We start from the raw sequence: 26,288 nt of genomic DNA on the forward strand, positions 1-26,288 counted from the left end.
CATACTTGAATGTAATCTCATGAGCTTCATATCTTCTACATGATCATGAACCACTTTAAAATTCTGGATGATTAGAAAACATTTTTATTTAGTTTGTTTTATGAACAGGTATCTTACTAGTGAAAAAAAAAGAGTTATAAATATCACTTTGGTTTGTCTCCAGTGGCCAATCCTGTGTCTAAAGGCCAATCCTAGGAAGACTTTTTGTAGCCTCTCTCTCTTTCTTTTTAAACCACTGCTTCTCCATTTGTACCAGAATCTGCTTTCTTTGAGCATTTTCAATGTCCGAAGCTGTTTTTTTCTTCTATATCTTTAATTTTTTGTTATTCAAATAAACAGAAAAGTTGAAACACTAGTACAGTGAATACTGTGTTCATATCACATAGATTTAACAATTAACCATCTACTGTATTTGTTTTATATCTTTCTATTAATACACACATTTCTTCTGAAATGTTTAAAAATACATTTTAGACAATGTATACTTTCACCCTTAAATTCTTCAAAATGAGGAAATTGTGTTACATAAGTACAATACTAATAACACACCTATGAAAATTAACAAAAATCCCTTGTTATCATCTAATCTTTAGACCATATTCAAATTTCCCCACTTATGCCAAGGATGTGTTTTCTAGTTCTTTTTTTTTTCTAAAGAAGAATTCCTTCTAGGTTCATACATTGTATGTGCTGCTACATCTTTTTAGTTTCTTTTAGAAAGCAGTTCCTTCCACATACCCACTTTTTTTAATGGCATTTTTTTTGAAAAGCCCAGACCAGTTTCCTCATAAAATGTTCCACATTCTGAATTTGTTTAATTACTTCCTCATTGTGTAGTTTAATACGTTCCCCTATCTCTTGTATTTCCTCTAAATTGAAATTTATGTCTACAGGCCTTATTAGGTTCTGGGTAAACATTTTTGTCAAGACTACATTGCAGTGACATTGTGTATGTCACGTTGCATCACATCAGGACTGACATATGTCAGGTTCTACCACCATTTGATCTCTTGGTTAAGGTAGTTACTCTCCACTATGCAAACACATTTTCCCATCTGCAATAAGTCATTTGTGGTGTTACTTTAGACTTTTTCTAACTCCATCCATCCTTCCTTCCTTCCTTCACCGCTTTGGTTCTTAACCAATTGCTTGCCTCAAGGAAGTTATTGCATCTCCCTGAAGCTTCCTTTCTTCCCATCCATTAATTAAGAACAAACATGAGATTGTAATGATTCAGTGAAATAAAGTGTGTGAAACAGTTTGTAAATTGCAAAGTGCTTTGCAATTGTAAGATGTCTTTATTCCTATAAAAAAATAGTTTCAGATGATGCTCTGAGCAGCCTAAGGGGAAGCAGTGGTGATCTGCTACGTGCTCAAAAACCAGCTCTCCAAACAGAAAAGCCCTGCTTTTTAAATTTTGCCAATTTCTGCGGTGTTAATACTCTTACTCTGGCCAATTTCAAACTATCAGCTTGATGCCAACCAGACTGTAAAATTCCATAAAATTTAACAATCAACTCTTTTGAGCTTGAACAGGCCAGTTTCAGCACAAAACTGAGGGGATGACTGCAGAGGAGGGTTGCCAGTTTAGCAAATAAAAATACACCTGATATTTGAGACATACCTATACTAAACAATTATTTGTTGTGGATCTGAGTTCAAATTTAACCAAGTGTTCTGTATTCCCTCTGGTAACCCTATGTAGAGGGCATGTTTCCATGTGTGTGTATGTGTGTGTGTCAGAGTGTAAGTGAGGAACCTAAAAAGACAGATATTAACCTTCTTCCCCCAACAACTCAGCCACAGAGTCTCTGCAATTATTTGGTTAATTTACATTTTTTTCCTTTCCTTCTTCTCTTTATTTCCTTTGCTTTGTTCAGAGAAATGCTACACCAGAATTTTCCTAATTTATACTTTGTCTTTTTTTTTTATTAGGGTATAGTTGCTTTACAATGTTGTATTAGTTTCTGCTGCACAGCAAAGTGAATCAGCTATATGTATACATATATCCCCTCTTTTTTGGATTTCCTTTATACTCTTGTCTTAATGCTAAGGCTTCAGGATAAAAAGGAGATTTTGAGAAGAAGAATTGAGAAGTTTGAGTAATAAAATGAACAATTTTTTAAAATTCTGAGTTATTTAAAGAGGCTTTCTATCTTGACCAAACTCAATTCTAACACTTTTCAAAACATATGTAAGTAAACAAATATCAATCATTATTTAAAAGGCTAGAAATTAGAATTTTCTTTAGAGAGTATCTAAGAAAATAGTTAATAAAAACTTTGTTAGTTTATAATAACTCCCTTATGAATAGGCTTGATTGGCAGTATTTAGGTGAAGCAGTTCCTTTTAAAAGTATGTACGTGCAAAATAAGCTGAAGAACTGAGTTTGTCTCCAATTTTGCCATAATGAGGTAGGACACACTCTGCCCAGATAGTTATATTAAATATTATGTATCAAAGATATTTATCTTTCCAGTAAAAAGAATAGGAAGAGGACTTCCCTGGTGGCACAGTGGTTAAGAATCCGCCTGCCAATGAAGGAGACACGGGTTTGAGCCCTGGTCCAGGAAGATCCCACATGTGGTGGAGCAACTAAGCCAGTGCACCATAACTACTGAGCCTGCGCTCTAGAGCCCATGAGCCACAAATACTGAAGCCCACATGCCACAACTACTGGGCCTGCGCTCTAGAGCCCACGAGCCACAACTGAAGCCCACGTGCCTAGAGCCCGTGCTCCACAACAAGAGAAGCCACCACAATGAGAAGCCCACGCACCACAACAAAGAGTAGCCCCCACTCGCCACAATTAGAGAAAGCATGAGTGCGGCAGCAAAGACCCAACGCAGCCATAAAAAGAAAAGAAGAGGCAGAAACACACTTCGGTTGTCATTGTGGTATGCTCAGTGTCACATGAAAAAGTATGCTCTTTCCCCATCAGAAGAAAACCTGCATTTGACTATATGGTTTTGTAAGGCATACAAATTTGTTTGCTAAGGCTACCATTACAAAATACCACACACTGGGTAGTTTAAACAAGAGAAATTTATTTATTCATAGTTCCGGAAGGTAGAAATCCAAGATCAAAGTGTGGGCAGGTTTGGTTTCTTCTGAGGCCTCACTCCTTTGCTTGCAGATGGCTCCCTTCTGACTGTGTCCTCACATGGCCATTCCTCTGTGCACTCCCCTCTTGTGTTTGTGCCATAAACTCTTCTTATGAGGATACCAGTCAGACTGGATTAGGGCCCACGCTAATGGCCTCATTTTAACTTAATCCCTTCTTTAAAGGCCCCATCTCCGAATACAGTCACATTCTGAGGTACTGGGGCTTAGGACTTCAACATATGGATTTTGGGGGGCCACAATTCAGCCCATAACAGCATACCTCTCTATCGTTAGTTTAAGAACATTAGAGTTGTAATATATATTTCTAATTTTTTCTCACCAGGAAAATAGTCAACAATTCAACAATTCTAGTCAGCCTCCAAATCCAGATCATGCACTCTTTTGTCAAAGCCCTCCAAACTCTGCCTATCTTGCTCAAAATACAAAGTCTTTCCTACGTCCTACAAGACTGTACTCAGTCTGCTCTCCTCAACCTCCTGCCTCTCTCTGAATCTACTTCCCATACCCTATCACCTGGTCTCTCTACTTCAGTGCCCTCAGCCTCTGTGACAGACCTCTCAGCTAAGGGCTTACACACTTACCCTCCATGTGAAATGACCTTTCCCCTATCTCCTCCTTTCTTTCAATTATTCTTCCTTTAAATATTATCTTCTCATGAGAAGATCTCTGCCTGACCTTCTAATATATAGTCCCCCATTCTGACTTTCCTTGTTTAATTTTCTTCTGTCACATTTATCAACATACTTAATATTTTATTTACTGATCTTGTTTATTATCTGTCTTCCCACAAGTACACATACTATGTTTTTGTCTGCTTTATTGACCATTATATTCCCTTCATTTTAGAACACTGCCTGGCAAATTGCAAATGCTTAATAAGCACTATGAATAAAATGAATGAATGAATGTTGATGTTCAGTTTGCATTTATCTTCTTTCAAACTCTCTTGTTCTTACTATGGGGAGAGGAATACAAGCAGTATATTTCAGGCCTTGGAGGCAGAGAGAATTAGGCAGAAACTGAATAAACCACTTACCAATGCTTGGTTTTGGTCAAGAGTCTTATCCATCTGAGCCTCAGGCTACTCAGTGATGAAATAAATTACCTTTTTAAAGGAAAGGTGAGATTAAATCAGTAAAATGATTAGCAGAGTGATATTGTGATTCTAAATTCAAATCTGAACTCAGAGAATGTTACACTTGATTAATCAGGTCTGTTCTGGAAAGGATGGGGGTGGAGCTGTCATAAATGCTAGACGATGTCCAGAGCCAAATACAGGCATTCCTCATTTTATTGTGCTTCACTTTATTGTGCTTCACAGATATTGCGTTATTTACAAATTGAAGGTTTGTGGCAGTCCTACGTGGAGCAAGTCTATTGGCTCCATTTTTCCAACAGTATTTGTTCACTTCGTGTCTCTGTGTCACATTTTGGTAATTCTCGCAATATTTCAAACTTTTTCATTATTATTATATTTGTTATGGTGATCTGTTGTCAGTGATCTTTGATGTTACCATTGTAATTGTTTGGGGATAATTGTTTTATTGTGATATTCACTTTATTGCAGTAGTCTGAAACCAAACCTGTAATATCTCCAAGGGGTGCCTGTAATCTGTCTTTATGATCAGAAGGTCATACCATGTTTGTTTATTAGCTTGTTTCTCCTTTCATTGCATAGAGATCAGCTTTGAAACCAATTAAAGAAAATGATCACAACTTATGATCACAACTATGAGCTTTTTTTGGTTTCAAAGCTAAAAAACAAACTTAAAAATGAAGAAGGATTCTTTACTATCATTAATATCTTTTTTTGTCACATATATTTAATTTTATAATTTTATTTTCCATTTTTGCCCTGCCCTTTCAAATTTCTTAGAGAATTATATGAGTTGGAAGGGATCTTTAAATTATTTTGTCTATATCGTCAATTCTTACAAGTGAGGGAGGTAAAACCCATATTAAGACTTGCCCAAAGACACACATAGCTATTGAAGACCAGGAACAGATCTAAGATGCAGAAGAAAACTAACACTGCCTGCCACATGAGGTTGGGAACATAAGAGTTTTTCACTGAGGAAACTGAGGCCTGGCTGAAGTTATATGAAATGGTCACAAGGTCACTTAACTGGAAAGTATCTCCTACCTGCAAGTCCAGTTCTTTCCCTTATACTATATTCTGAGTCTTCTCTCTTTTTACTAATGAAGGATTACAATCCTGGACTTTGGTCTCCCACTGAGAGGTGCCTTCTTGCTTAATGGGGTCTCCTGGTCACAGTGAGTATGAACTAAATGGTGCTTTGTGAAGATTCCTCGTGATTTAAATTGACTTGCATTTGTGAGACCTCATTTGAATTTATAACCTAACGAAGTGCCACCATCTATTTTGAAAGAACACAACTCGTGCATGATCTGCCCTCTCCACTCACAGTGCCTACAAAATAATCATTCTTCTAAGGCTTTTATATTTCCTGAGACGAGTTTTCTTCCTCTTGCTTTTTCCTGAATGAGGAAGTGCTTATAATCTCACCTCTTAAATTACATTTTAAGGCCTCACAAACCATAGTAAAGGAAGGGACAGAGTCAGCACTAATTTCATAAACTATCTGTAAGGGAATTAATTACAACCTGACTTATTTTTCTTTCAGAAAGAAGTTGTAAAGGAATCCCATAAATTTTGAAAAAGGAATAAATTCTTTCTCAAAAGGGGTGAGAACTGTAGTAAAATGTTAAAATAGCACAAATTAAAGTTGACCGGCAAACCAAGCCAACCTGTAAAATCAAACCAAGCCAAAGGGTAGTAAATATCACTCTGAAGAAAAATCAGTGTCTTTCCAGCAATAAAACTGATTAAAATATTACATTTAAATGTATACTGTGAAAGACATTCTGAGCCAAAATACACAAAAATTGTACATGTTGATTTTAAGTTGAGTTTAATACGTTTTCTCACACTTAACTCTCAAAAGGGAAAAGATACTAATTTTTTTTTCTGAAAAGCTGATACGTGCTGGAAAAATAGTTAAATCAAGATGTTACCTCAAAAGTAGGGTCACCTTACTTGTCACCATATGAAATGGAAAATAGTTATTTCTTTATATGTGTAATTAAATATAGAAATAGTGTAGTATAAATGTATGTAAGTATATAAAGTGTCATTTCTAAACTTTCCACATAAGGCTTCTCTGTATCATAGTTTTCTCTCACCCTAATAAAATGTTATCTCTCATCTCTTTGCACATGATCACTGAGTAGTTAGGAAAACAAATTAAATTTCACTTTATCCAAAGCAAATTATCGTTTTTGTATGTCCATTGCCAACAACTGTACCATGCTTATAGCAGATTCACTCAAATATCAATTGACTATCTTTAGAAAATTGAATATCTTTAGAAAATTGAATCTGCAAAAGGGATATTTATAATGTGTTCCTAAGTCAAATGATTGATTTAAGATCAGTTGCTTGTCATTATTTAGGGCAATCTCCCCTCCATTTTTTAAATAGTTAAGATTCAATTAAAGCTTCATGAAACTTTACTGATCTAATCTTCACTATAATGTAGACCTAAGGAGCATTCTTTGGAATCGTAAACTGGAAGATGAGCCTTACATGCCGCTAATTACAACATTACTTGATTTCTTTGCATCTCAGTTTCCCCATCTGTAAACTGGGGACAATATATGTACTTATAAGGATGTTGAAAAATTATTATTAGTTAATGCATGTGAAGCATTTGGAACAGTAATGGAAAATAGAAAAAATGCTAATCAATGTTTATTGTAATAATGGTTATAAATGTTATTTTTATATACTAATGATTTGGATAAGTGTAATATCTTTGGTATTTAAAATTCTTATTTACTTATCTTTTTTACTGGAGTATAATTGCTTTACAATGTTGTGTTAGTTTCTGCTGTACAAAGAAGTGAATCAGCTATATGTATACATATATCCCCTCCCTCTTGGACCTCCCTCACACACCCACCATCCCACCCATCTCGGTCATCACAGAGCACTGAGCTGAGCTCCCGGTGCTGCACCACAGGTTCCCACTAGCTAGCTATTTTACACATGGTAGTGTATTTATGTCAAACCTAATCTACCAATTCATCCCGCCCTCCCCTTCCCACTCTGTGTCCACAGGTTCATTCTGTACATCTGCATCTCTAGTCCTGCCCTGCAAAAGTGTATCTTTGGACCTCAGTTATCTCATTAAAAAAACTGGTGGTTGGGCTAGGTTGTCATTAATGACCTTTCCAACTCTAAAAGCTAGTAATTCTATATCTCTAAAACAAGGTATATAAGGTCTGAAAGATCTATTACATAAATTCTATTCAAATATCTCACAGTGTTCTCCCCATTATTACAAATAATACATGATAGAAGTGATTTAAAATAGTGGAAAGTGCACGAGAGAATTTAAAGAAAGATGTACTTGGCTTCAACTCAACTCTGACAGTAGCTTGATTTGTCATTTTGTCAAGTTACGTATTTATGGCCTGTGATTCTGTATTACAGGTGCACTGTAAGAAGTGAAGTGCCAGTCTATTATTTTATGCCAAACAAAACATGAATGATATAATGATTTTAACAACTTTAACAGATTTTTTTTTTGTGTGTGTGTGTGTGGTACGCGGGCCTCTCATTGTTGTGGCCTCTCCCGTTGCGGAGCACAGGCTCAGCGGCCATGGCTCACGGGCCTAGCTGCTCCGCAGCATGTGGGATCCTCCTGGACCGGGGCACAAACCCGTATCCCCTGCATCAGCAGGCGGACTCTCAACCACTGCGCCACCAGGGAAGCCCTTCAACTTTCACAGAGTTTTCAAAAAGTTTCAAGAATCTTTGTATTCTACAAACTTGTAGATACTCTAGCACACTGGGGGCCATGGTCAGCACTTAAAATGTTACCAATCAAGCTTAAAATACAATATTTAATGCAGATTATCAACTTTACCACATTCCCTCCAGAAAAACCTCTAATTTCCTTCAAAGTTAATACAGGAAGGGAAAAAGAGATGTCCTAGAGAATCTTTCAACACTTGGTAGACAAAAATACAAGACACAAATTATGTAACCTTCAGCAAGTTCTTTGGCTAAGTTTATAACATTTGGAAACCTCTAATTTGCATGTGCTTTCTTTGGATTTTTAAGCCTGTCCAATTTTGTCTGGATTTAGAACATCATCACTGGAGGTCAAACAAATCTTTTGGAATTTTGGCAAGTTCCACCAATCCACTCTGATGAGTTGGAGCTACACTTTCACACCTATCTTCAGTTTTTAAACAAAATGCCTTAGTGAAAATTGTAGGGATTTATGATGAGTTAAAGGTCTTCTTTGCTTCATTTGATCCAAGATTTGAAAACACTAAGTGATGTGGTTAGCCGTGAGTGTGGTTTGGCATCCATAAAAGTATTTTATACCCTTAAGTAGGCAAAATCTCTGACTATGGCATGATAGAACTATCAGTGAAATATATTGTGGCAACATTATTACGTTTGAAGTGTTTATTAGTGTTATATTTAATTTACGTATTTGTGTCCTGCGATGGCTTAAATAAACATACATATTTTATTTCCTTTGAGAGTATAAGGAGTTGTGCACTAAACATTTACTGATAATTAGTTCATTAATAAAAAATAAAGTTTTTTTGTAAACTGTTGGACAAATTGATGAAAGTAAGAAACTGTTTTTCTCTGAAAATAAAACTACATTCACTTGTGTTTAGATATACAGAAAGACAATCTGGGTATTCCATTCCCTGTTAAACCTGTTTTCTTGTACTACTCATTTTATTGACAACAATTGAATACTTAGAGAAGTGAAGACCTATGCTCTTTATTGATTAATTAGTCCATCATAACTTTTTGTAACCTCAATCATATTAATTTATCCAGCTAAACATACCTTTTTTAATAGCTAAAAGTATTTCTAAAGTAGATGTTATAAGAATATTTTTTCCAGATCTGTGCATTGTTACTTTGAAATCTAAAAATACTTTAGATGTATTGTCAATAGTATTCATAGGAACTTATAGTACTTGGTGTCTATTTTAATGGACCAGTACAAAATAAGTCTAATTTATACAAAAGTACCTCTAGCTTGGAAGTGACAAAAGAATATTTTATAAATGTGTTCCACATATAACTTTAAAAATAAAACCAGATCATCTCAATAAGTCCTATCCATTTTTACTGTGACTTTTCTCATTCAAATGCTTTTGTGAGGCTTCCTATTTATCTGTGAGACTGCAGTGAACTGTGAGCGTATCCCAGAGCCCTTGGGTAGTTCATCGTACTCTTGATCCCCATGCTTCTATCTCTCTGAACAAAACTAACCTGTCCAGGTGACATTCCCTTAGGTACCCATTCTGCTGAACTAGTTAGAGGTGACATGTTACACTCATAAAGAATAAATGCATTTTTACAGATTTCTAAAGTTAATGCCTGCCTTTAGGAAGTGGGCATAAATTTCAGAATCTTTTCATATCGTTTAGAAAGAGTTTCAAGCAGATAAGCTAGTTTATTATTTTTAGAATCATACTCTATTATGCAGCTACTTGCCATCTAATGTGCATTGATCTACTTTGGAGAGAACTGAGATAAATACAGTGTAGAGGTTAGGATGGTTTTCCAGGACGACTTGGGCTACTCCACTCAACTAATGGATGTCTGAATAACAGGAGACACCCATCACATGAACTTTGGACTTGGCCCATGTTTATACAGGGGTTTCTCTGTTTCAGAGAGGGAAAGAATGATGTATATATGGCTGGTGCTTTAAAGAAACACTGGGCTGTCTAGCCAGTTGTTTAGTGAGGTGGGCTGTTGAATCAGTGGGGAAATTTCCAGGTATGGATTGGTCTATCCTTATGTAAGCAGTGAATCAACTTTCGGCCAGGCAGTGCTCAAATGACAAAGTTACTGGATGCCATCTCCTCCACAGAATTTGGTTTGTGCACGAAGTTAAAAAGATAGGTGCAGGAGTTACTAATTTCAATCTTTATGAGATTTTGAGAGAAGAAAGATACACTTTTTAAAAGAAAAGCTGAGGCTTCCCTGGTGGCGCAGTGGTTGGGAGTCTGCCTGCCGATGCAGGGGACATGGGTTTGTGCCCCGGTCCGGGAAGATCCCACATGCCGCAGAGCGGCTGGGCCCGTGAGCCATGGCCGCTGGGCCTGCACGTCCGGAGCCTGTGCTTCGCAACGGGAGAGGCCACAACAGTGAGGGGCCCGCATACCGCAAAAAAAAAAAAAAAAAAAAAAGAAAAGCTGAACTTGAAAAGAGTGGGACATTAGGAACCTAACAAGCCCTGCAAAATAGCACAGACTTAGTAAAGAACTCACATTCTGTTTTAGGTTCCACAGCTGTGATGATCCAAATTTACCTGTGAATATTCAGCATCCCACTTTCTGTTTAATTCTCTTCCTTCTACCTCAGAGCATCTTTTCCCTTTTCTTCCCTTTATTTTTAAGGCCACTGTTCTAAAACAGCTGTATGTTCTCTTAAAATAGTTCTGATCTTAGCAGATTGATTGTTGAGATAAGTTAACTGTTGTCCAGATACAGATAATCAAAATCTGTAGGAATGACCCTGGATCCTGGGACATGAGTCTCTGGTTTAAATACATTAGGTTCTCCTTAGAAAGGACAGGGATGGATTTCCCATTTCTAAAGAGTTTCTAACTTTATATTAAAGATTTATAAACTACACTGGCAAATACACAAAATTCAACGCTCTCCATTTTCCATCGTCATTTTATATAATCCCATATCACGTTACTTATCACATCAACCTTTCACCCTTGTCAAATGGATCTTTTCGTTTTCTCCTAATAAATCACCTCCTAAATTTCTCCTCACTCTCCTTTGTCCTAGCCCAGACTTTCTTCAATTAAAGCCTTGCCCAAAGACCATAAAGCCTTTCTTGACAATCTCTGCTCTCAAAAAGCCTTTCCATTTCAAAACGTCTCTGTTCCTGTGGTTCAGCCCTTGTAATTCAGTCTCGCCAATGGAATCATTTGTAATAATATAACAGTGCCTAATTGTGTACTTTTTATATTGAAGACACTGTTTGGGTGCTAAACAACACATTTTATTTAATCCTCCCAGAAATCAAATGAGGCAGACATTTTTTTAGAAAAGGAGGGGCAGAGACTGGGACCCTCCCCAGCAATCAAAGGCATGCTTATGATGTTGACCACCATATTCCCCTGTGAAGACCCCCATGCGCTATGAGTATTTTATCTTTCATAGTACCCAGTTGTGTATGTATGTTTATTAACACTAAATAGAGACTGACAATGTCAAAATTAAATAGCAATTATATTTGGATATACATAGTCTCATATTATCTCACAATGACCTTGAAATCTGGAAGGAAATAAGAAAGAGTGACCACGAGATTGTACAGAAATTCTGTACATCATCACATTTACGTGATATCTGAGAGTTCCAGAAGAGCCAAATCAGTTAATATTTGGAGGTCCAGGCATTCCTACTTTAGCTTATATTGCAGATACAACTTTTGCGTTCATTTTTAACTCTTCCTTTCACCTTTGACAAGAATCCAGAAAGGTGCAGGATGGGAGACAAAAACAGAAATGATGAGAAGATAATTATATGCTCAACCACACTGAACAATTGCTCCAAGACCTGATATAGTGAGAAGGATGCCATGAATCATGAGGTAAAAGACAGCTTCAGAGTTAAGTGGCTAACCACAGAAAACTGCATGTAAACCAATTAGCCCTTGAGAGACACAGAGAGTCCACAAATGCACAGCATGCATTTTTTTAAACTACTTACCTGGGAACAGGAGATAGTAATTGCAAAAATGAGATCATGAAAGTGCTTGCCCTGTGACCATATCAGGAGATGCTGGCGAAGGCTATGCCAAGAATAAAAAATAAAAATAAAAAAGTGAGTGATTACATACTCCAGATGAATCTCCAATTTACTGCCTAGCCTAAAAATAATTTTCTTGCCCAATTTAAGTCCAACGGTATTTTCAGTGCTACAATAGTATAAAAACAAAGCAAAACAAAACAGTATTTCTTGCTTTCTTTCATGCTTTCCTCTCTTCCTCCCAACTCATACTCACTCATACCAATAACAGGAGAGAACATGTATATAGCATAGGTGTGGGCTGTGTGTCTAAGAAGGCTTTCTGTGAATCTGTTCTATATAAACATTTTTCAGGTAGACGACCAAAGACTTTTGTGAAATGCAAGGGATCCAAACCTTTGACTTTTCTTTATATTTCATATGCAGCATCAAGTTTATTAGAAAACTAGTGAATAGTGAAGTACTGATTCATTAATAAGAAAAATAACACGACTTACTATAAGCCTAGCTGTCATAGGATTTCCGTCCCTGACTCCATCTTTACAAACGCAATATCATTTTAAAAATTACTTGATTTATATTTCCCTTTTCTTTAAAAAATATTTTTAAATACCCTTGAATCACATTTTCTAAAGCTTTTTACTTTTTTCTTTGACAAAAGTTTGCACTTGCAATAGGCATTTATATGTCATTACCAAATACTGTTCCAAAAGGAAATCCCAACATGGCAGAAAGCTATTAATACTAGCTATTAATAGTATTAAAATATTTAATACTATTTAATATTAATAGTATTAAAGCTATTAATATCTATACATTGTGAAGTTTAAAAATGAGGATTACTTTAGGCAAAGGAAGAATGTGTCTATGAATTCGCCCCAATACACACACTATTGTTGGGGCCTTTGTATGTTGATTGAAACTCAACAAAACTTGCCGTTTAGTATTTATCCATGATAATGAGTTTTCTTTAACACTCAATACCATTGAGCACAGCAAGTGCTTATTGATAGCTGGTTATTTTTGAGATTAAATATATATTCCAACTGGTTCATAAACTATATTTGTACTTTTAACTCCACTTTGACTTAGACACCATAGTCATATGATTTGCAAATAACGTTGCATGGGAAAATTCTTTAGATACAATTTGCCACAAGAGAAAATGGCAAAAACCTTTTAAAAATATTATACATACATTTTTGTGTAGAAAGATCAAATTATATTTTAGTTCACCTATGAAAGATTTAAAATATGTTTGGATATTCTTAGGTTTTGTTGTTTTGTTGCTAATTTTGGAACCATACCATTGGAGAGGTTTTTAAGGCAATTAATTTCTTTAGGGAAGAAGTAAAAATAACTAGGTTTTCAAAAAATGTCTAATACAGAAGTTCACCACCTTATAAGTAGATTATTTTGATAAAGTTCATTTATAAGTCAATAGTTTGAAAGTTGGTGCACATGCTTACGGAGATAGCAAAGCTGAAAAAGTTTACTCAGTTTGGCACATTAGAATGGAAAAATAGTGGAAAAGAACATTCTTAAAATACCATTTTAGTATTTATTTCCTAATTCTTGAACTCCTTCATTATTCCATGTAGTAGTGCCTCAATAACTATTTTAAATTTTATGACAAGAAGATTGTTAAATAAAAAATCTGAAAAATAATATCTGCACAGTGATGACATTTGTGGGAGGAAAGGTAAGTCTAAACAAAACCATATATTTATCTATATGCGTAAATACACGTGTGACAGAATAACATCTTGAAATATTAATCTCTTGGTTTCTCTATATTTCTCTTTCTCTTACTTGAACCCCAAGGGCATTCTCAGCCCATAAGGAAACAGAAGCATATGTTCAAAGAAACTGCTGCCTAAGACAGAAGGATTTGGGCTTGTGCTCCAAGAGACGATTTTTCTGCTCACACGTCTATTTAAAGTGCATCCAGAGAGAAAGGAATAGGAAGACCAGAGTCCTCCATTGAGAAGGAGGAAACCTCTCAATAGGACCAAGGAGTAGAGTAGAAGGGACTGGGGCTGCACTTCTGCTAGTGCCAGGATAGATCCCTTCCATCCATCCCTTGGAACTGTTTGTAATCCCCCAAGCACAGGGTCTGAGAATTGAACAACACGTGTGGAGATGACCAGAAAAGAAGTGTCCAGAGTCAGTTAGGAATTTCTAAAGATTTGCACAATAGGAAAATACAGGGAAAAGACCTAACATGAAATACACCAAAGGGGATAATCTTTATATCTAGGGCAGTTTGTAGAACTAGCGGAGGAGGGAATCAAGGAGAATATTTGCATCATCTCAGGTTTAAAGGTTTTACAACAAGAAACTATTCTTTTAGTGTTTTGTGTAATTCAGATAATTCTAAATCATTGAGAAATTGGAATAAAATATTTTAAAAAGTATTTTCTTGACAGCTGGTTATTTTTTAAAACAGGAAGTTTAGAAAGTTATGAACTAAATGTTTGTATTCCTCTCAACTCATATGTTGAAATTCTAACCCCCAAAGTGATGGTATAGGAGGTGGGCCTTTGGAAGGTGATTAAGTCATGAGGGTAGAACCCTCATGAATAGGATTAGTGCCCTTATAGAAGAGACACCAGAGAGCTCTATCTTTTCTGCTGCCACTGAGGACATTGTAAGAGGACAAGTATTCTATGAACTAGGAAACTAGCTCTCACCAGACACTGAATCTGCCAGCACCTTGATCTCCGACTGTGAGAAAAAAAAATTCGGTTGTTCAGAAGCCACCAGTATATGGTAGTTTGTTATAGCAGACTGTACAGACTAAAACAGGAAGCATATAAGATTTTTACTGAGATTCTAAATGGCTCCTCTGCGTATTGCCAAGAGAATTATAAGTTGTGTTAGTCACCTGTAATTCATGCCAAAATAAATTAATCTCCTTTCCTATGATACAGTCACATCTCTAATCATTTATGATAATATATTTATCAGACATAATTTAGGTTGATTTGAGAGAGATGGAAAAATGTCAAAATTGGAAGAGAAAGGGAAGCAAGAAGGTGACTAAAAAAGATATGTGCATATACCACTTGCTATTTATTTAGCATTTTCTGCATGCCAGCTACTAATGCTAGCCTTTTACATGAATTATATAATTAATTCTTCAAAATAACTTTATTAGATAGGTGTTATTATTAGTCCATTTTACAAATGACACAATTGAAGGACAAAAATCTAAGCAACTTGTCCAAGGTCACAGAGTTGGTAAGGAGGGAAGAAGAGAAGTAAACCTAGAAAGTCTAGCTCTAGAGCTATACTTATAGCCATGACATCATATTTCCTTCAGTTTATATAGTAAAAATTTTCATAGAAGAAATTAACTGAAGCCAGATATGGAAAAACAGAAGAAAGTGGAATGTATAAAAGAAAAGATACAGGAGAGAATCTATTTTAGATCAAACTATTCCTTAAATTACCACTAGGTGGCAGTCATGGCTCAGGACAACTTAATTATTGTCAGGAGCAAGAGGGTTAAATAATAGGGCTTGGGGTGGTTATAAACTAGAGAAACTGTATAACCTCATTCAAATGTATGAGATGTTTATAAGTCATCTATGACTCTTAAAGGGACCTCTCTTACTTTGGCTTAAGACAAGTGTGGAATATTATCTATGAACATTTTAATTCTTTCTGTGAACCTCAAAATTTGTTTCTGAAATTACTAATATTATCTTGATAAGGAAATAATCCTGTTCCCAGTATCATGCATGTGTATATATAAATATATAAGTTGATAAAAAGACTCCATCCTTCTACCCCAGGGTCATTATCAAAAAGATGATAATGCAACTCAAGATGAAAGTAAAATGGTAATTATTAGAAATAATTGTGGCATTGGACTATAATCAAGTGATATTTAGCTAGGGAATCTAGAATTACTGAGCCCCATAACCACTCTGACCCCATGAAGTTCCTGAGAAATACTCACAAGAGGGAAACACAAATGATAGACAAGTCCCACCCCTTTGTTACGGATTAAGTACCTGATAATTACCCCCAATTTGGAACTTGCTGGAAGACTGGACATTAACAAATGATTTGGGATCAAGAACTCAGTGGAGCTTCTGTCTTTTTTAGTTCCCTTACCACCAACTGATTTCCAAAATGAAATAAAAGGGTTTATTTAAAAGTCTAAATTCTTCCTGGCCTGTAGGAGCAGATGAGAGCTCCGGATAGCTGGCCTGCATTAAAGGGCCAGCTCTGGGGTCACTTTTTCCTGTGGAGGCAGGAAAACAGCAGACAATGTAGTAGCAAAGTCCAAGAGAGAGAGCCACACCCAAGTGTTGGAACTTTTAGCACAGAGTGATCTTGAAATGTGCAAATGTGATGAATCACTGTTCTAGAAGCTGTTGCCATCAAAATAACATCTCCACATTTTTGCAGGCAGTCAGTATCAAGTGAGGAGAGGACTAAGAATTATGTCCCTCTCCATCACCACACATACAAAGATAACAATATGCATTTTATTGTTTTTAGGCCTATGCTACTCAATACAAGAGCCATAGTCATCAGCAGATATTAAGAACTTGAAAATGTGAATGAGGAACTGGCAAGACTGAGACACTGAATTTTTTATTTAATTTTATTTTAGTTAATTTCCATTTCCATTTAAAACCTGGAGTAGTGTATATGTATAAAATAGATAACTAATGAGCACCTACTGTATAGCACAGGGAACTCTATTCATTGCTCTAAGGTGACCTAAATGGGAAGGAAATCCAAAAAGGAGGGGATATATATATATATGTACAGCTGATTCACTTTGCTGTACAGCAGGAACTAACACAACATTGTAAAGCAAGTAAACTCCAATAAAATTTAAAAAAATAAAAAAAAGTGAAACCTGGAGTAGTGTAAAATATTTTTCTGTAGGAAAATACTGTTTCACTTTAATAGTAGTATTGCATAAGATATTGCTATATTATAGTGAGTATGATAGCATATCCTTTCTAGTACTACAAATATATCATCAATCAAATCAATGTCAGTGGATTGATTCAATTCAGATGATTTTTGTAATGTACTTACATGAATTTTTTATTCAGGCAATGTGAGTTACAGTGCTACCTATGTAAGATGTAATTGATAATTAAATTGAAATATGATTTTAATAATAATGTACTTAAATTATTTTTTGCATTAAGTATGGGCAAATTTTCAGATTTAAACTAAATGCGTACATTTGATGCAGAGCCAGTTTAAAAAGAAAGTAGTATTTTGATGGGAAGAGTAAAGAAAGAAGCTAGAAGAATGTATGTCAAAATTTAATAATGACAGGCAATTATATTACATTGGACAGATGAAAACAAAAAAGCTGCTTGCTTGCTATGTAAAATTTTTTTAACAATAAAATGGACAATATTAAAAGATATTTTTAGCAAATGCATAGTAAATTTGATAATTGAATGAACAAATTTTAAATGATTTTTTAACAGGATCTAAGCTTTTAACCTTGACAAGCTATAAAATAGCTTGGATTCTTGCACACACACAAAAATCAGTTTTAGATCGATGGTAAAAAAAAAAAATCATCATTTCAGTGATGGTAATTTTGTTAGATAATTATGAAAAAAAGACTGAAAAGGTATTTTACAAAAAGTTAAAAATTTCAATTAAATCATCAAACAATTACCAGTAGAACACAAACTTTCTGAAAATATTAAAGATCAATTGATAAAAAAATTTGAAAAATCAAAATCTTTTGCTTAGGTTTAGAGATACTATATGAGATACTTCTCAATTAATATCATAGTTACAATATGTCTAAAAGGACTTTTAAATTTACAAAGAAATAAAATATAAAAATTTAAATTACCTACATGGCTCTCAGTATACTTCTACTGAGCAGCGCTCATCTAAGCTATATTCAGAATAACTTGGGGAGTTGGACTGAGCTCTTAAGAATTTTGGAGTCTCATTTTGATCTAACATCTTTACAATGTTTGATTCCAGAGTACAATCTCAGAATGAAAGACAATGTGGTATATATTCCCCTCTTAACAGAATATTTTCCTGGTTTATCACACCCATTAAGCATAATTTCTTTGACAATCACTTGGGCATACAGTATCCACATTAATTCCCCTCAGATCTGTGACTGCCCTTCCCTGTCCTTCCCCTCTGCACCCTCTACACTGTTTCCTTATGATCTTCTACATGAAACCTTAATCCCCACATCCCCCTTCTCTAGAGTTCTTATCTTTTTTCTGTCCAAGTCCCTAAAAAAACCACTACTGCCCTCTTTTCCTTCCCTTTCTCCATTGCACACACATCTGCTGATGCTAATTGGCTTCCTCTAAGGTCTCTTAGAAGGAATCAGACATTCTAATCAGCAGAGAGGTTATCATTTAGTCCATCTGGTTCTGAAAACTTTAAGAAGTTACTATCTACTTAATGAAAGACATGTCTCCTCACCTTTGTATAAACTTACAAAGAGGAAAGAAAACCCTGTGGGTTCATGCTTCCCTTGCTTCCAATTTGTGGCTCAGAAAAAAATCAGAATTACTATGGAACATGAGTCAAAAAGCTAAACCAAATGGACATATTTATCAGGCAAGGACTGATTTAGAAAGTGTTTTTGAAGATTACCATGCAGAGAAGGACAAAGTTTAAAGTTAAAAACATGATCTGCAAAACTGAAATGTTATAACAAATTAAGTTTGAAATTGTTTTAATTGGTGTGTACATGTGGAAACAATAGAAAACCACCAACTAGAAAATACATCTATTCAATTTTGAATGCACTCAGGCATTTTATGCATTATTTTATATTAGAATTCCAGGCAAGATAATATTATAGCTCTTTAGTAACAGCAAATTTATCCTATAATTAGTGTCTCTCTTTCTTTTCCATAGGCCTAGCAGAAATAAGAAATAACTTTGCAGTGGCTTTCATGTAAATATTCATGTTTATATTATGCTATTTAGGGTAATCACTCCATTTTCTGATTTTTTTAAAATCAGAAAATGCAGAATTCTAAGGTTACCAGTATGTTAAATGTATCTATTTTGCCTGTTCTTTAGGCTGATTACTTAATGCTGTAAGACACCTACCTCTCTGAATAGTGTGTCTCAGTTTTCTTTTCTTCACACAGGGATAATAGTAGTTGTCTACCTCATGGTGTTGTTTTGAGGATGAAATGAGATAATGTGCCTGACACAGAGACATGAAAATACTGTTATTAGTATCATCATCTTCATTGTACTTATCTAATCACTTTCAACATACTTGCATCCTGTTTCATCAAATATTTCTTAGAACATTTTCCTGCATATTGTTGCATTACATCATAAGTACATCTAACCTTTGCCACTTGAACGCTACATTCCCTGGTAAAAAGAAAAAGAAATAACTTTATTGATCCATTAGTACCATTTTTATAATGTGTTACTGAATATGATAGCAAAGTTTGAGGGTATATCTTTTTTATACAATATACCCCTATTTGAGGAGTAAAAATTGGTTACTGGGCTAACTGAAAGGTCGTTTTTTATTTGTTTTTACTTTTTCTTAGAGTGAGATATGCTTTACAGGCAACTTAAGGAATTTCCAAAGACAATTTTTATGAACGCAGTATTTGCTAATTTCAGAACCTAACTCTGACAATATAGGGGATTTGACTAGATTGGTAAAATCTGCCTCTTGGCAATTTCGCTTAATTAGCTGTGAGTCTCAGCTTAGAATCATTAAGTCTCTTCCTCTCTTGCACAGAAGTGAGAGAGAAGCCTGGGACTTGTGTATGCCTTTAGTGCCAAATAGCTCTGTACAGATTCAAAAAGCACTGGCAAGTACTGAGGATTTTTGAATAAGAAGTGTAATTGAAATAATATTTTTTAAGACACTAAACTAATTTTTAAAAACTGTCCCCCAAGTTTTGTTGCCTCATAACTCTCAATCCAGACAATCAGTTGCTTTCATTGCATCAGTGGGTACAATAGAGAATAAAGTCAATGTTCAATTTGGAATTTCAAGTTCAAATGGGTTTTTTTGGTTTGATTTTAAGGACTTTATTTTGTTTTTGGTTAAGAGCAAGGCAATATCGACCAAGTTAGGTTTTTGTGAAAAAAAAAAAAGATTTCTATATCCTAAATCTTCCTTTTTGTATCAAGGATGAAACTTGGGATTCAAGGCATAGAGCTTTGCCCTCCAATTCTATGAAGAAATATATAATAGAGGGTGCTTCCTTTAGGAGAGAAAATGGAAATAGAAAGCACTTCCACCTCCAAGATTAGTAAATGAGGGGCAGTGAAAACCAGGCAATTTAGGTGAGGATGAGCTTGCTGCCCAAGGATCCTTGGGTGGGGAATGGGGAGGGAAAAAGGCAGTATGATAGAAACGCTGATCTGGATTCCAGACTGAGTGAGGGGAAATCAAAAAAGATCCAAGCTTCTCTGCTTCTCTCTGCTTCGTGCAACGTGGTGCTAGAAAGCTGGGTCTGTACAGGCAGGTGGAGGGTCTAGATGTGCAGCCTCGGAGCAGCAAGCCTCTCTATAGGCTACGTGTGATATGAAACAGGTCCTGATCCAGCATTTCTGTGAGAAGGAAGAAGTAGGTGTCTGAGAATTAAAAGCATAACTAAATAAGCATAACAACCAAAGGGTCACCATGGTTCAGGGTAAAGATACCACTGCAAAGTCAACAGCCCCAAGGAAACGTTACTGACCCTTTTGAGTCGGGCCCCAACAAGGGTCCTCCTGCCCAGTGTGTTTTGTGCCAAAAGAACAAGACTGAGTTAGGCTCAGAAGCAAAGGAAAGTTTTATTCTTTGATCAAAGAATGGAGAGGCGGGAGCTTACTTTCTAGAGTGCAGCCTCTCCCCGATGCGCCCCTGGCTGGGCTGCTTTATAGGGTTCTTGTCAGCCGGAGGGGCAGCGTCCTTTGCCAACGAGGCACAGGTGTGTGGCTCACGGTGCTCGTGCAGCATCTCTGCGCACGGCCCGCCGCCGCCATCTTGCGGTGCCGTGCGGTGCCGTGCGTGGCGCTTCTCCACTCGCCAAAGTGGGGTGCAGCAGTTCTGTGACCGGCACTCTAACCTGACGTGTTAGGTTCAAGGCTTCTACGCGCACGCCGCTGCACACAGTCTAGTTTCACAGACAAGTGAAACTAGACGCAGCTAAAAAGAAGAGGTTAGACCTTATCTTATCACCTAGATTCCGTCTTATTTTTCCCGAGGACCCCAGTGGGCTTTGCAGCTGACAGAAATGCCGCTAAGTCTCAGAGAATCAACGCTGCCAGAAAAAAACGTCGAAGTTCAGCGCCCAACTAGCACAAGACAAAGAGTTTGTTAAGCTTCATGGGACCAGTCCCTCTGCCTATCCAGAGGGCACAGACCTTGAGGACCGTGGTCTGCAGGTACTTCAGCAGTGAATGCAGCAAGGACAGAGACCAATGCCGAGATCGTCTGTTATTTCCCAGTCAGTCAGCAGGGCTAGCAGAGGATGACGTGTGGATCAAAGTTCCCTTTCCCTTGTCCTCATGAGACTACGTGTCCTCAGATGCTCTCCGAAGAACATGAAAGAGGTAAGAAATCCAAAATGATTATTTACCTTTAAAAGATTAACCTGAGAAACTTTTAAACCACAAGAGACAAAGTTACCATTCATCATTTTGTTTAGGGTATTTTTAAAAAATGTTTATTTATTTATTTAGGCTGTGTTGGGTCTTTGTTTCTGTGCGAGGGCTTTCTCTAGTTGCAGGGGCCACTCTTCATCGCGGTGTGCGGGCCTCTCTTGTTGCGGAGCACAGGCTCCAGACGCGCAGGCTCAGTAGTTGTGGCTCACGGGCCTAGTTGCTCCGCGGCATGTGGGATTCTCCCAGACCAGGGCCCGAACCCGTGTCCCCTGCATTGGCAGGCGGATTCTCAACCACTGCGCCACCAGGGAAGCCCCAGGGTATTTTTTTTTTTTTTTTTTAATGAGAGAAATAGAGGATCAAGGGCAAGATGAGGTCAATCATAGAACATAAAGTATGATTTTTGCGTATCCAAGCTGTAGTGTGTGAATTTTAACCTGTCCTGTAGGAGCATCCAAGTGCTGTTCAATCCTCCCTTTTCCTACTTACTATGCAAACCCTACACTTTCTACACAGCGTAGAATGGAGTCTTTTCGCTAGCTAACTAACTCTGTTGTTAGTAAAGATTAGAATATGTTAGAAATTCAGCACATGAGTCAAATAGAATCAAAATGTTACTTTGAATGTAGAGTAGGAAATCTTTACATATGAATCAGATAAGAGTGAAAAAGAAAAGCTATTCTCAGGAAAACCACCATTTGGGGATGGTGGTTAGATGGCATGGTTATTTAGGCTACCATCCCACAGGTATCTAATGAATAAGGCTAACCCTTTGGCTTGTTACAATAACAGCTTGGCAGTTGGACATCCCCTGCCCCCCAGTGTTCCTGCTGGAGAAGATAATTGACAGTGCCACACACTGAGATCATTTATATCCCCCAGGATGTTCTCTTGAAATTTATTTTTAGTTATTTGATGGCACATTTCTCCTGATCCACAATATTTTGCTTTTTTGCCGCTACATCCACATCTAACCAAACCACAAGATGAAGTTTCAATAAATCATTTCATATTCTTGCCCCTTAACATCTTTTCTACTTTAAAAAAAAAATCCCCACTTGTTTGCTGTTCAGATGTGCCTTTTATTTTAAGAAGCTAAAGAGGCAAATCATTTTTAATTGCCCTACAAATATTTACATCCTATACATCCTGTGATTACAGCAATTACACTTATCAGTTTTCCACCACCTGCTAAAGTAACCACAACATTGTCATGAGGAAATCATGATGAAGAAGAAAAAAATGCTGCAGCACACTTTGAATATAGTGGAAGAAGAAATGCCGTACCTCACTAACTTGAACTGCAAAATTATTTTCCACCCTCAGGAGCAATTGGTCTTTTCCCACCACTGATGGGCCACCACTGTTGCAGGATTTAACTGTTACCTCGGAAATACCAAAAAGATTGTTCTATTACAATCCTGTGTCCTGTAAATACTTGAGTTATGCCTGTAATTGCCCTAAAATGCATGCCTGCTGTGCTTGCTTTTGTCCAAGAGCAGTTTAGAAGGTCAGACTGAGAGCTTTAATAGCCTTGATTACTGGCTGTTACTTGGTTATGGAGTGACTGGCAGAAGAAGCAAGAGTTAATATTTGTATCTTATTTACCAAAGAAATGCTTCTGGAACTCTTTCATGGGATGATGATGTAATTCATTTTGATTCAGATATATATTTAGAGCATTAAGTTGTTCTTGTTGTTCTTGTGTTTATGAAATTTGTAGCAAGTGCAGAACTTCTTGCTTGCAAATAGGCCTTTGTAGTAATTCTAGTAATTTGATGAATCTGTATAAATTCTGCGCCTCAGAGGCCTCTTGGCTCTTTCCCTGGACTCTTGCTCTTGGAATAGGTTCGATTTAGAATCTGAAAATAGCAACACCAGTGCCAGGCTGGTTGGGGAGTATTGTGTGGTTCTGCCAAAGTACATGATGAGCTTTTCCGGAAGGCTCTGGGCCATTTCTGAAATTCGCTGAGAAAGAAGCACACTTGTGTTACATCTGCATGGAACAACAGTGACATCCAGTGCTAATACGGTTGATGCGAAGAGCCCAAAATAGTAACATCACATCATTTCTTGGTAAATGAACAAATATGATGACAAGGGAAATGTGGTTAAGATGAGTGTCTTCACTAATAGCTGCTAACAACAGGGTCAAATGGTATTCAAGGTTAGAGAAAACATTTATGTAGCACGTACTAGCAGAAAGCAGTGTACAGTCTTATGTTTCATTTCCAGCCTCACTTCTGAGAAATACTGACAGGACATGGGGCCCTCAGCACCCTCTCAGCTTATCTCTTGGGACCCTGTCTTTAGTTTTGCCTCTGAGATAGTGGCAGTGCCCTTGAACTCTCAGCGCTCTCTTAGTTTATCTCTCAGGACTCATGTATTATGGAGATAGTGATGCCATTCTACCACTTGATCATCAGTGCCTGGGGATCAGCATTCATTGATTTGCAAGTAATCTTTCCTCAGATGTAAGATGGTTAGAGACACCACCAAAGATATAGAAAAGCCCAAAGAGTTTGTAAATTTATTGGGGTTATTTAAGATTTTATTGCAGGCTGTCTTCTCTCCAGATAAAGATTCACTTCTTGGTGCTCTTTCTGTCATGACCAGCAAGCAATGAGAAGGCCATATGCCAGTCTGTCTAGTGCTTCACGCCATGTAGGTGCTTATTGTATTGCCCTGTGTTGGAGAAGAACTACTTTCTGATGCTACAATAAAAAACTTTCTCTATTTATTTGACTTTAGTAATAAATATTCCCTCAATAACTATCCCCTAATCAATCTAGAATGTATTGAATACCTAATACAAGCAGGCGCAGTGCTAAGCCCTATTCACACATTATCTTTAATGTTCACATTATCCACATAAAGAAGCTTTTGTCTCCATTTTACAGATAAGGAAAATGAAGCTTAGAGGGGCTCAATAATTTACCCAAGTTCCTGAAACTTGTAAGTGGGAATTGCAGGATTTGAACCCAGGCTTTCTGATACCACTGCACCCTTTGTGCAAATGTAGAGTCCTCAGCCTCATGGGTAGCATTTCAAGAACCCTTAAAGGCCATATAGCTGGACCATCCTATTGGTAAGAGCCTGTGATGGTTAATTTTATGTGCCAACTTGACTGGGCTTTGAGATCTCCAGAAAGTTGGTTAAACAGTATTTCTAGGTGTGTCTGTGAGGATGTTCTGGGAAGAGATTAATGTTTGAATTAGTAGACTGAGTAAAGCAGATTGCCTTTCCCAATGTGGATGGACATCAATCAGTTGAGGGCCTAGCTAGAACAAAATGGCAGAGGAAGGTTGAATTCACTTTCTGCCTGATTTACCGTGTATATTCATATTTACACTTGAGTCTGCCCATTGAATTTTTTTTTTTTTTTTGGTGGTACGCGGGCCTCTCACTGCTGTGGCCTCTCCCGTTGCGGAGCACAGGCTCCAGACGCGCAGGCTCAGCAGCCATGGCTCATGGGCCCAGGCGCTCCGTGGCATGTGGGATCTTCCCGGACCGGGACATGAACTTGTGTCCCCTGCATCGGCAGGCGGACTCTCAACCACTGTGCCACCAGGGAAGCCCTGCCCATTGAATTTTTACTTAGAAGAATGCTCTCCTCACAAAACCATATATGCAGAAGTTGTAACTGACAGTTACTCTTGGAGTTCAGCTTGTGGAAGATGATAAAAGTTCATTTCAGTGGTTCAGATCTTAAAATCTTAGATAGTGAATAAATCATTGTGCCCCCAAAAATCTGTCTATGCTGGTGAAGACTCAAATAATGCTTCTTTAATTGACAGCTGCATGAGGCTGTAGAAAGTTTACAAAAAAATTTAGAGGAGAAAGTGTTACATTTTGTATTGCTGTCATTTTTGTTTCAGTGTATACTCAAGGTCAAATTTTGAAGGGTGGTAAAGATGGAGAGTTAAAAAATGGAATATATTTAATTTGATGTTGATATGTTGGGGGCAGATAAGGGCCAGGAATTTTGCAAACAGAAGTTTCTTGTTACCAACAATTGAAAAACTCTTCTCCGTCATCACCTCAGAACAGAAGCAGGGTATGCTCTTTATCCAGAATGATAGGTTTAGTCATCATTTTTGAGTGTGTGCCAGCTTTGTTACTCTTGAATTCCTGGAGCAAAATGGCATATGTGGAGAAAATATAGTGTTACAGCCTCTTATTCTTAAAGCCCCTTTCAGGTAAAGCACATCTCCAATTAATTTCCTAGGTTTATTTCATACTTTACCAGTAGGATTATATACGTTTGTTATCCCCGTAGTGGAAATATTCAAGCTGTCTTTACTGGGCCTTGGCCTACCTTTAACTCCAGTTGATGTACCTTCCTCAAAGACAATAACTGATTCGCAGATTGAACGTCCCTTTTTCCTAAATCCCCATTCTAGCAGTGCTTTGGCTCTGGTTTTCTTTTCTAGCACACATTTTAAACATGTATCAAAGAGAAGTTTCTTTGAAAATAAAATGAGTAAATGCACTGACTCTGGAGTATTTATCTGGCTTCAAATCTTGGCTCTGTTACTGGCAAGTTGTGTGACGTTGGGTACCTAACTTACTTGGCCTCTCCTTTTTTATCTGTAAAATTGGGATAAAAACAGTACCTTCCCTGTAGGATTATTAAGATTATATAAATTCATAATTGTGAAGTGCTTACAAAAATGCCTGGCCCTTAGTGAATATTATAAAGTGTTTGCTAA

General features: G+C 36.9%; 1 long non-coding RNA gene across 4 annotated transcripts in view; it reads right to left on the reverse strand.

Moving 5' to 3' along the window:
* Nucleotides 1–26,288, reverse strand: part of LOC137209048 (uncharacterized) — an 86,556-nt gene that overhangs the window by 32,248 nt on the left and 28,020 nt on the right. The window contains exons 3-6 of one of the 4 annotated variants that reach the window (XR_010935878.1): nt 21,337–21,505; nt 19,060–20,538; nt 11,929–12,010; nt 4,163–4,231 (exon numbers count right to left, since the gene is read on the reverse strand). This is a non-coding gene — a long non-coding RNA (uncharacterized lncRNA). Of the gene's footprint in view, nt 1–4,162; nt 4,232–11,928; nt 12,011–19,059; nt 20,539–21,336; nt 22,963–26,288 lie in introns of all 4 variants that reach the window. The other 3 variants (XR_010935877.1, XR_010935879.1, XR_010935876.1) reach the window with 3 other exon arrangements.

The sequence above is a fragment of the Pseudorca crassidens genome, chromosome 16 (genome assembly GCF_039906515.1).
Source record: "Pseudorca crassidens isolate mPseCra1 chromosome 16, mPseCra1.hap1, whole genome shotgun sequence".
NCBI classification, from domain to species: Eukaryota; Metazoa; Chordata; class Mammalia; order Artiodactyla; family Delphinidae; genus Pseudorca; species Pseudorca crassidens.